A 12,672-nucleotide genomic window follows, 5' to 3' on the forward strand; every position below is an offset into this window, starting at 1 on the left:
TTTATTTAATTTTCAAATTTTCTAAACTTCCGACTACAAAGTTATATTAATTCACAATATTGCAAAAGATTTAAACATTTAATAAAAAAAAAAATTTTTTGATTAGTGTAAAATATAGGAATTCGTTGATTAAAAATAAAATTAATTTATTGAATAATAAAATTGTTAAAAATAAAAAAAGCGTAATATTGAATCTCATTGAATCCGTAGCATGGGAGGATTCGAATTCTTCTCGATCCGAAAAAGAATTGAGAAATCGGATTAAATCAAATTGGTTCGAATTCAGGTTTTAATTCTCCTTTGTTTATAAGGGGAATCATCCTCAGTAAAGTCTGGAAATATCTATTTCTTTAATATTCTATAATATTTTTTTTTGACTACTTTTAACTACGTCAGCCATTTCCTCTACTGATTCTCGTAAATGTGACCGGCCTCTTTTAACTAGATTTGCCAACCGTATGTTCGTTGAGTGATAATTATTTTCTTTGATAATGTTATTACGTTTAACAAATATAAGCCTTGATTCGCTAATACGCCGCATTTTTCCTACGACCACTATTTTTGATCGCCATGTAAGCCATTCTCGTAGATTGTCGGTGTGAATATTATTTTTATCCAGTATATCGACGAGGTACGAGGTATACCCGAGTCGAAAAATAATTCCGGTTTTAGACCTCAAATGCAAGATTTTGAGGTTTGCCTCAGTTTGTCCTCACCATTTAAAATTCATATAAATCTGAGATAAGGTTAGTCTCATTTTGTGTGACTTTTGCAACTTTCAGAAGTATATGAGGTTAACCTCATGTATATATTTCTTATCGATGAGACCAATATGAGGTTTATCTCACATATAGTTCTTATGGATGAGACCAAGATGAGGTTAACCTCACATATATATTTCTGATAGGTGAGACCAAGATGAGGCTTAACCAATTAGTTAAGCTGTTGAGGCTTAATTGAGACATGTCCGACAAAAACTGCCGAATGAGACCTAAATGAGTCCAAAATCCACCGTTGAGGCCAAAATCCGGTATTATTTTTCGACTCGGGGAGGCGCGGGAGTAGCCGTATGGGCTTGTTGTCTTTCATTACAATTATAGTTTTTCTATTAATATATAGAGCATGAAATCCTTCTACATGTAATTTTTTCGGCTGTTTGCGAACCATTGTTTTCAAAAGTTTTCCATTCTTATAGCCCATTGACTTGCGAATTTCGTCGGATGAATATCGTCATCCGACGAAATTTGCAAGTCAATGGACAGGATTCTATGGACTACAATTGACGTAAGCGCGGTGAGGACAAACTGAGGCAAACTTCAAAATCTTTCATTTGAGGTCTAAAACCGGAATTATTTTTCGACTCCGGGATCAGCTTGATAAATGTTACCGCGCTTACGTTAAATGTAGTCCATAGAATCCTGTCCATTGACTTGCAAATTTCGTCGGATGACGATATTCATCCGACGAAATTCGCAAGTCAATGGACAGGATTCTATAGACTACAATTGACGTAAGCGCGGTGAGGACAAACTGAGGCAAATCTCAAAATCTTTCAAAATAATTCCGGTTTTAGACCTCAAATGAAAGATTTTGAGGTTTGCCTCAGTTTGTCCTCACTGCGCTTACGTTAAATGTAGTCTATAGAATCCTGTCCATTGACTACAGTTAACGTAAGCGCGGTAACACTGATCAAGCTGATCCCGGAGTCGAAAAATAATTCCGGTTTTAGACCTCGAATGAAAGATTTTGAAGTTTGCCTCAGTTTGTCCTCACCGCGCTTACGTCAATTGTAGTTCATAGAATCCTGTCCATTGACTTGCAAATTTCGTCGGATGACGATATTCATCCGACGAAATTCGCAAGTCAATGGGCTATAAGAATGGAAAACTTTTAAAAACAATGATTCGCAAACAGCCGAAAAAATTACATGTAGAAAAATTTCAAGCTCTATATATTAATAGAAATACTATAATTGTAATGAAAGACAACAAGCCCATACGGCTACTCCCGCGCCTCCCCGAGTCGAAAAATAATACCGGATTTTGGCCTCAACGGTGGATTTTGGACTCATTTAGGTCTCATTCGGCAGTTTTTGTCGGACATGTCTCAATTAAGCCTCAACAGCTTAACTAATTGGTTAAGCCTCATCTTGGTCTCACCTATCAGAAATATATATGTGAGGTTAACCTCATCTTGGTCTCATCCATAAGAACTATATGTGAGATAAACCTCATATTGGTCTCATCGATAAGAAATATATACATGAGGTTAACCTCATATACTTCTGAAAGTTGCAAAAGTCACACAAAATGAGACTAACCTTATCTCAGATTTATATGAATTTTAAATGGTGAGGACAAACTGAGGCAAACCTCAAAATCTTGCATTTGAGGTCTAAAACCGGAATTATTTTTCGACTCGGGTATACCTCGTACCTCGTCGATATACTGGATAAAAATAATATTCACACCGACAATCCACGAGAATGGCTTACATGGCGATCAAAAATAGTGGTCGTAGGAAAAATGCGACGTATTAGCGAATCAAGGCGTATATTTGTTAAACGTAATAACATTATCAAAGAAAATAATTATCACTCAACGAATATACGGTTGGCAAATCTAGTTGAAAGAGGCCGGTTACATTTACGAGAATCAGTAAAGGAAATGGCTGACGTAGTTAAAAATAGTTAAAAAAAAATATCGATACCCAACATTATAGAATATCAAAGAAATAGATACTTCCAGACTTTACTGAGGATGATTCCCCCAATAAACAAAGAAGAATTAACATTTAAACCCGAACCAATTCAAATCCGATCACGACTATTGTCGATTTCCAAGCATGCCATTGTACTGGATTGTCAGTGTCAATATTATTTTCATACGCTAAGTTTATCGATGAGATTTGTCGATACATTCTGCCATTTGTCTTCATATATGAACGTTGCCATTTGTTTTAAATATAAACGTTCTAGGTTTATTTCAATAGTAACGATTGGGATCCTTTTTTAATCAAAATTAAATTGAAACTGATGAAAACAACCTAAAAGCAAAAATAATATTTTGAATATTAGTATCAGCAAACAGAAAAGGGAAGGCGAAAATTTTGAGATAAAATTGAAGTACAAACTATGATGTTGAAGTTAGCAGGCAATTATAATTTAGAATTTTTTTTAACAATTTAATTGAAAAAAAAAAAAAAAAAAAAAAAAAAAAATATGCACATGTAGAAAATTAAAAAAACTATAAGCGCAATTTTTTGGAATATTTATTTTTTTTTAATTTATAGCTATTAAAACAAATCAAAAAATTATTAGACGTCGGCTAACTTCAGCATGATGTACAAATTAATTTTTTAAATATATTTTATAAATTTCCAGGTCGAAAACAGTACAAAATAGAATAATAAATTTTCGAATACAACATAAAAATCAATTATATAACTCTCAATCTTCATTGAAATTTCAAATAAGGATTTTAAAAGACAAAATAAAAATCAGAAAAAATAGCTTATCGTTTCGGGGTTTACGTTCTTTTTAAATAACAATAATCAGAGAAGTTTCCGTTAAAAAGTTATTTAAGAAAAATACCCCGGAAAAAGCATTTTTCATAATGAAAAAATTTCGAATTTCCGTCATTTCTCGAGTAAATCGATTTTTTTATTTAGTTTTTTAATTTGATCAAGATAATCGCCTAAAGAATGAGTACATAAAATTGCATAAGTATCCGTCAAAATTAAATTATGTAACTTTGAATTTATTAAAATTTGAAAAAAATATCGTAAGATCAATATGAAAAAAAAAAAATGTAGCTTATTTTATTAGCTTTCACGATTTTTTTTATCTACAGAAACAGAAGCAATAAATAAACATCAACACAGTAAATAATATTGCATTAAAATTTTAAAACGAAATTCGAGTAATACAAGAAAAGTTAATTCAACACTTTTTAAATACCAGTAGTAAGACAAAAAAAATGTTCATTTTTTCATTGAACTTCTGTACCATGGATATTCTTTAAATATAATTTATATATATATTACTTTAAGATTATCAAAAGTGACAACAATTATTATAAAGCATTTAAATAATTTTTGACAATTAGCAATTTTTTTATTAGTCAACTTTTAAAAAATTACGTCACATTTCATATCAATTATAAACAGTAAATCAATTAATTTAAAAAAAAAACAAAAACACCTATTTGCTTAGCGAATTAATAATTTTTACATTGTATTAAATAATTTTTCATTATAACTAAATAATTTTGATTAGTATGATAAATATTACAGTTTATAGTAAATGGTCCATTGAATATATTAATAATAAAAGTTCTCATGGCAAATTGACATTTATAAAATGTTGATTTTACGGTCATTTTTCTAATTACACATTCTTTCGTGACTATCGATTGAGTTTTGAATATAAATTTTGTGTTAATTTTAAAGTAAGTGTTCATTATTTCTATATTTTTACTAAGTAAAATTTTTAAAGTGTTGAATAATAGATCAATTTAAAATTTTCAAGTTACATAGTACAATGTGTTGATTTATTTTTAAATTCAAAAATTTTTAAATTCAATGTATTAACGCATTAACTTTTTCATAATGAGTAATGATAGCAGTACTGTTTTTTTATGTTCATTATACCAAATTCCAAAAACGTATAATAACTCATCAAACTATTTTACTTACGATTTTCGTATTCAGATTACATTATTCAATTGACAGTTCACTTCTTTGGTGAATAGTTTAAATTGTTATTGAACTGAAAAAAAAAAAAAAAATTACCATTAGAGTTCAGACAGAAAATTTATGTTATTTTTCCTGTCTTTGAAAAGACATGTGAATTAAAAAATGGTTTAGATAACTTCTTACCATTATTTGTAATTTATTTTTTGTCGTCAATTGCGTCAATTTTTTTTAAGTAGATATTTTTTCGGTGACATATAAATTTCTGATCGTTTTGTCAACATGTTGGCGCCTTATCGATATGTCAAAAACAGTTTAACAACTGTGCTACCTGGGTTATTGAACTGAAAAAGAAAAAAAAACAAACATAATGATTGGATTTTAGTAATTATTTACAATATAGGAAATCAATAACTATTATTTTTTAATTATAAGTAATTAATAGATATCAAGTAGTGCTTACAAAAGTCTCATCTTTTACTATAGCTCTCTAACTTCCCGTGTACTCTAATGTTGTAAATTTAACACGGTTTAAGTCACAGTATTTATGCCTCATAACGTATTTGCTTTCATTGTTTGTAATCACAAGCATTGAGTGAGCAGGCACTAAACTTCCGTACTCAGCAAATAAATAATTCTGCTTATAAAGCAGTTTATGTCTTGTGTAATATTATATGTTTGAATACTTTCTTTGGTGCTAAAATGCATATTTCGAAATAAAATATTATTCAAACAGATCTGAGTTTTCTGAATTCTTTACAATTATTTACTTGTTTACTATTTTTGTGTAATATGAGTAATCTTGTAAATCAAATTAAAAATTTGTTTTTTTAAATAGCTAATTTTCGATAGCTTAATACCAACTATTTCATGAGATTTAGCCTTACCCGGGAAAAAATGCTCAGATATGATCATATGTGATCATGTATGAATACTCAGATCTGATCAGATCCGAAAAATGGCCCTGCATGATCATACATGATCATGTATGAGCAGGTATGATCATGTACGAACAGGTATGATAATGTATGATCAATTGATAATGTATGATCATGCAGGGCCATTTTTCGGATCTGATCTTGCATGATCATACATAATCATATATAACCATGTATGATTGTATATAATCATGTATGATCGACAGGATCTTTTTCGAATCTTATCAGATCTGAGTATTCATACCGTATTTTTTGAAAACATTATTTTATAAATAATAAATAATGTTTAAAGGTTCTAGGTGAAAATACCAGACCTAGTAAATAATATAATATTCTATAAATAATAATTAATAAATAATACTCAAAGGTTCTAGGTGGCTCACCAGGCCTGATAAATAATAACTAATAATAAATAATGTTTTAATAAATAATAAATAATAATTCATAAAAATTAAATAGCAAAGATGATGTACATGAGTATGTATATATGTATGTGTGTGTGTGAGTTTTGCTCACGTGTAAATGTGCTTGCGTGTGGGTGGACACATATACGCATACATATGTACACATATACATAAGAGAGCATCCACCTGTAGTGGAAGTTCAGACGACGCTCTCTGGAAAATCTAAGTGAGGGTAAGGGCCCAGGAATTTGGACACCTAATTGGTCACGGTTTTCCTCCAATTGAGGTCAACTGGAATGAGGTCAACCCGAAAATCGAGACCCAAAAAATTGGTCGTGTGAACTCTCTCTCTTGACCTGGATCTCCAAGTGTGCGGATCGTAAATCAAACTTAAGTTCAGCGGCCGGTTTTTTCCGCGTAGAACAATAAAGTATATTTATAAATAGAGTCAGTGAGCTTTAAGTGTTCTCTAGTATATCTTTTTATTTAAATATTTTCGCAACGATAATACTGCAAGGTGAAAACCCACACGGAAAAAACAGATATCTTGAGTCAAGAAAATATTTTTGAAGACAAACGTTTCCGGGAACCAAGTCAAGATTTTCTTGAGCCAAGAGAATTCGTCTTGGTTGGAGAAAATTTCTACTTTATCTGAGAAAATTTCGGTCTCCAAAAAAATTTTCTTGAATCAAGAATATTTACCTTCAGTCGAGAATTTTTTTTTTTTGTGTGCAGGTATGTTAATAAATATTTAATAAAATACCACAGATAAAATTTTGTAAGAGACTTTAAGAAATAGTCTGGTCACGAATTTTATACTTTAATATTGTATTTGGAAAATTAATTTTATTTAAATGTTGTTTAACATTTAATTTGCGTTTAGAATTTATATTGGAATAATTAATTTTTATTTGGTTTAATATTGTATTTGGATAATTAATTTTATTACGTGTTGTTTAACATTTAATTTTGCGATTAGAATTTATATTGAAATAATTAATTTTTGTTAAATACCGTTTATCATTTTTACTCGGTTTAAAATTGTATTTGGATAATTAATTTTATTACGTGTTGATTAACACTTAAAATTGCGTTAAAATTTGTAATTGAATAATTTTTAATAACTAAATTTTTATAATAGTTATTTAGCAAACCGGAACATTTGTACGGTTTTACAATATATATCTTAAATTTAAACCGAGAATTTATCATTTAATTTAACCTTCACCAACAATATTATTAAGACAAAAACCTCTGGAGTTCCCGGTCTATAGGCTTCGGCTTGGGCCAAATACTCACAAACTCAAATAATTACGTACCAATTTTGGACGTAACAAAATAATATTTATAGATTTCTTACGTTACACGGAAAGAAAATTATAGGAACTTTTGCTATGCATTATGGAAATAGTTCCCATAATAGTATAGGAATTGAACCCATACTATTATAGGGAGAGTTCCCATAATATATGGGAACTATTTCCATATCATTATGGGAACTATCCCTATACTATTATGGGAACCATTTCCATAATGTTATAAAAAATTTTTTTTTGCAAAATATTGCAGAAATTACCCTCATGATATGGAGAGCTAAATTTGTTAAAAAAAAAAAAAATTTTTGTTAAAAATTTTAATATTTTTGCCAAATACAAATTTTTTTTTTAATGCTTGAATTTTTGTTTTTATATTTAATAATATTTCTGTGTATTGTAGAAGTGATTACCACACTTTTCTTAAAATTAATTTTTTCATGATAGTATGGGAATCATACCGATAATATTATAAGAATGGTTCCTATAATAGTATGGGAACTATTCCCATAATATTATGGGAACAATTCCCATAATGATATAGGAACCATTCCAACAGCGTTATGGGAAAGATTCCTATAGCATTGTGGGAATGGTTCCTATAATTTATGGGAATAATTCCTATAAAATATAGGGTTCATTCCTTTATATTATGGGAATGATTTCCATAATATTATAAGAACCATTCCTACAGTTGTTGGACCCATTTCTATAATGTTATGGGTAGCATTCCCATGATTATAGAAACTGTTCCTATAACTATGGGAAACATTTCTATAATTATAGGAACTGCTCCCATAATTTATGGTCATAATTCCTATGTTGGTATAGGAAAAATTTTTTTAGAATTATAGGAACCGTTGCCATAATTTTCTTTCCGTGTAGTTGAAACGTATATGTAAAATTATTGTTGAAAAAATAATTATTAAACTCCAATCGTAATTTTCTTCTTTTTTCTTTTTCAGTTCAATAATAATTCAAAATAACATGACGAAAATCGTAAGTAAAATTGTTTGATGAGTTATCATACGTTATTCTAATTAGGTATAATGAACATAAAAAAAAATTCCTGCTATAATTACATATTATGAAAAAATTAATGCATTATAAATTGAATTTAAAAATTCATTTTCAAACCTATTAACTTCACTATTTAAATTCTAATTGTAAGGGATTTTTTTTTTATACTAGATACAGAGTAAAAAAAGTGTGTGTGTCAGCTCCGACGCACAATTGGAGTTTACTCCTTCAGATCGACTGTCTAAATAGGCACAGAATTAAAGGCTTACTAGTCTAAGAAAAAGATTAATATCATATCAAATGGTAAATACACGAATCAATAAAGATACCTAAATAATGTATTTTTATTCTATTTTAGTCTAGTCGAGAAGTTGAGTTCTTGCGAAAAATAATTACAGGTCTCCTAAAAATATAGTTGATGGCTTAAACGATCCGGAATGGCATCTAGAAAAAGACGTTTTTTGGATTTTTTCTGGAAAAATAAAATTAAAATTGTTATAGACAAAAAACCGTTAAAAAAATTAGCCGTCCAGATTTTTGGCAAAATCTCAAAAAGTATAAGTGATAGCTTAAATATTAAAAAAGTTTCTGAAATAGCAGAAAATATTAGTAAAAAAGTTCTCGACTCCCCGAATTGTAGCTCCAATATTTATGATTTTAATTTAACATTAAAAATCAACTTTTGCGCGGCAGTTTCGGCATGCGTGCGCCGCCACTCTAGTGAGCGTAGTTTTTAAATAATTTTTTTTCGCACTTAAATATCAATTAAAAAATTTAAAAACATTCTGGTATCATCTAGACACTTCAAAGAATATGATTTCGCGGTAATAAAAGTTGTATCACCATTTTTTAAAAAGTTATTCAATTGTTAATCAACATTTGTTTTACGGGTTTGTGTTGTCATAAAAGGCGGTATAAAAGTTTAAATAATTAATCTATAAATTTTTTGTTTCTTGGAGCCCTTTTTATAAACATAGTCAACAAGATGACAGTATGAAAGTTTATACAATATTTTGATTTTTTTAATTATTTATTTTTGAACTAACAAAAAAATTCAAAATTAAAATAATGTATGTTAAATAATTTTTTTTTCAATTTTAAGCTATTCCTGATTTCATATACTTGCTAGGCATTGTATGATTACTTTTCAAATTTTTTCTTGCCATTTGTTTATAAATTTTTTATAAACAAATGGATTAATTAAATATTTTTGAAATATTTTTTTTCACCCTATTGTTGGCGTAAGGAAATAATGATTGAAAAAAAAAAAAAATATCTAGAACATAAAAAAATTACAAAAACAAGCAACCTGCAACAATATGGCAAATAAAAATTTTTTCAACTTTTTAAAAAAAATCTGGAGTTTGGAGTATGACAAAGTCCAAGCACTGACTCAATTTGTCAACAAACTAATTGCTGTAACTCTGCAACTATTGTAGATACAGTTTTCGAACTTAGAGTCGTTTTTATAAAGTATGAATTAAGCTTTCTTATAAATGTTAAACCTAACGTTTATCTGTTATAGTTTTCTAACAACACGCATTTATTTTTAAAAGTTATAAATGCGTTTTTAAGAAAAAATTTTTTTTTTTTTTAATTATTATTTCCTTACGCTAACAATATGGTGAAGAACAATTTTCCAAAAATATTTAATTAATCCATTTGTTTATAAAATGGCATGAAAAAATTTGAAAAGTAATCATATAATGCCTAACAAGAATATGAAATCAGTAATAGCTTTAAATTTAAAAAAACACTTGAGAATACAAAATAATAATGCTCACTGTACGTATCATTACAGTACGACTGATAATACTATATATATATTTATCATTTAAAGACGCCGTAGAATATATATTTTTTATTTTAGTGTTTTAATTGTACAACTTCTGTTTTTTACAATGTTTCTACGCTCTCTTTCCTTTCTTACTCTCTTTCATTTTTGCGGCTGTGGCCCGACTTGTGCTCGTACTGTACTGCATCATTACGGTGATGCCCTACTACCTTTCTTGTGCAATGGAGGTGTAGTGGCGTAGGAAAACCACAGAGAAAACCTAGCCACAGTACAGTTTCGGTTTGAGTGAAGCTCCAGTGATCGATAAAATTCCCATTTTACCGATCACTGAATCTTCATCCCGCGCCTAACGTTCAGAGACCTCCGTTCGAACTCGACGCGTGGTCAAGCGGTCACCCATCCAAGTAGTAACCATGCTCGATGCTACTTAACATTAGTGATCGCCCGAGCCACGCGCGTGCCGAACGGCTGCCTCAGCCGCTTAGAATATATATTATATACCTATATATATTATATATATATATATATATATTAGGGTGTTTTTAAAAAATCGACTTTTTTTCAAATGGCCAGCAAATTCTTTCAGAGAATGCCAAAAAAAGGACCTCGTCAAAGTAAGAGTTCTTAATTTGAAGATTTACAGGCCGCGGATCGTAATTTTCTATTTCCCATTTAAATAACATGGGAAAAAAAATTTTTTATTTGTTTATTTTTCTAGCTCGGCATTTGCACCTTATATAAATCAGTCCATAGCATATTCTTGTAGAGAATTTAACGCTCTACATAAAAGATCTCTTATTATTTTTTGATAAATCCACCCATTCGAAAGTTATTGGAGCTGAAAGTCAAATTTATAATAAATTTCCAGATCTTTTTACTTTTCCAGCAAAACTATGAGACTTATATATATATATATATATATATATATATATATATATACAGGTATATTGTATACATAAAATGCATTCGTACGGTGCCCCGTAGGATACCCTACACTCACCCCTGAAAAGTGAAAGTCGTAACGAAGTCATTTGTTGAGTAGATTTTACACCTCATATTCTTTCCATACCGGGCTCCTTATATGAAAATCGATTCTTAAGGAGTAAACTCCAATAAACTCCAAAAAAATTATCAAATTTTTAATTGCCTGCGAACTTCAGGATCATGGTTTTTTTGTACTTCAATTTTACCTTAAAACTCCTACCCCACTCCCTTTTCTGCTTGTTTATACTAGTATTTAAAATATTATTTTTGCTTTCAGATTTTTTTCATCGTTTTATCTATCATTTTAATCAATAAATTATCATCAGCCAAAACTTATTATGTAAACCCAGACTATTTGTATGAAGACCAACGTGGTGTCGTATGGACAAAATTAAGGGATATAGCGGATAAAAATAATATTCATCATAAGGATAAACATGAATGGCTAACATGGCGTTCAACAATAGTCGTCGTAGGAAAAAAATCTGATTTCAATTCAATTCCTCTATTATCAGGACGTCATTACATTCTGAGAGAAAACAAGTATTACTCAGCGAACATACCGTTGGCAAATGAAGTTGAAAGAAACGAATTATTTCGATGGATACCAATAGACGTATTAAAAAATCTTCAAAAAAAAAATATCGATACCGAACGTTATACAGTACCAGATGAATATAAAAAAGACTTTGATAATTAAGAAATCGCTGATTAAACAACTGAATTCAACCGAAGTTTTAGTTTTGTCAGTTGATAATTTTCATTGTATGATCAGTAGAAATTCTACTCTATTAGTAATGCAAAATTTCTCTTGCCAGCAGATATTTACTTAGTTGAGGAACAACACTTATAGATAATCATTAAAGTTTAAAAAATTAATAACAGTCTTTTCACCTATTTAATAAAATTTCATTGAAATACAGCTATTTATAATTTCTCAACAATAATTTTTGTTTGTCTTTAAGTCATTTTTACAACGGTGTTTAAACAAAATAATCTTTCGTTCTGAATGTTCGGATTTGGATTATTTTTCTGATCAGTACTCCGCAGGAATTCATTCAAGAAGCATCTACTTTATTTACCAAGTGTCAATTATTCAGTTGAGTTTTATGGGGTTGTGTGATTGTGAAAATTTTTATTTTTATTGATTTTAATATTATTATGCTTATGAGATTTGTTTGCATAACTATTTTTATGTTTGATAATAAATTACACACTTACGAATAAGAATACATTATATTTTTTTTTGTTTTAAATTTTTTTTTTTTCGCCTAATTACTATAAATCCGATATATTTGCGCATTTTTACCCCTACGCATGACATTTGGGGCAAAATGAACAAGCCCAAAATTTTGAAAAAATGATTTTTTCATATTTTTATCGTCAAATTAAAAAAAAATGATTATAATTCCACATTTCTAGCCCTACACATAACACCTGGGGCAAAATAGACCAGCAGAAACTTCCGAAAAAGTATTTTTTCATTTTTTTCGGCCGTTTCTCTATGTAAGAGGCAAATTTGGTCA

General features: G+C 29.2%; 2 long non-coding RNA genes across 2 annotated transcripts; one reads left to right on the top strand and one right to left on the bottom strand.

Moving 5' to 3' along the window:
- Positions 1-2,032: 2,032 nt before the first annotated feature.
- Positions 2,033-5,314, bottom strand: LOC130669522 (uncharacterized). Its single transcript, XR_008990209.1, has 4 exons — positions 5,156-5,314; positions 4,879-5,036; positions 4,696-4,768; positions 2,033-3,045 (listed from the first exon to the last, which is right to left on the bottom strand). It is a non-coding gene; the product is annotated as an uncharacterized LOC130669522 (long non-coding RNA).
- Positions 5,315-6,266: 952 nt separating this feature from the next.
- Positions 6,267-12,401, top strand: LOC130669662 (uncharacterized). Its single transcript, XR_008990229.1, has 3 exons — positions 6,267-6,769; positions 8,313-8,346; positions 11,424-12,401. It is a non-coding gene; the product is annotated as an uncharacterized LOC130669662 (long non-coding RNA).
- The last annotated feature ends 271 nt before the right edge of the window (positions 12,402-12,672 follow it).

This window comes from Microplitis mediator, chromosome 6, assembly GCF_029852145.1.
Source record: "Microplitis mediator isolate UGA2020A chromosome 6, iyMicMedi2.1, whole genome shotgun sequence".
In the NCBI taxonomy this organism is placed as follows: domain Eukaryota; kingdom Metazoa; phylum Arthropoda; class Insecta; order Hymenoptera; family Braconidae; genus Microplitis; species Microplitis mediator.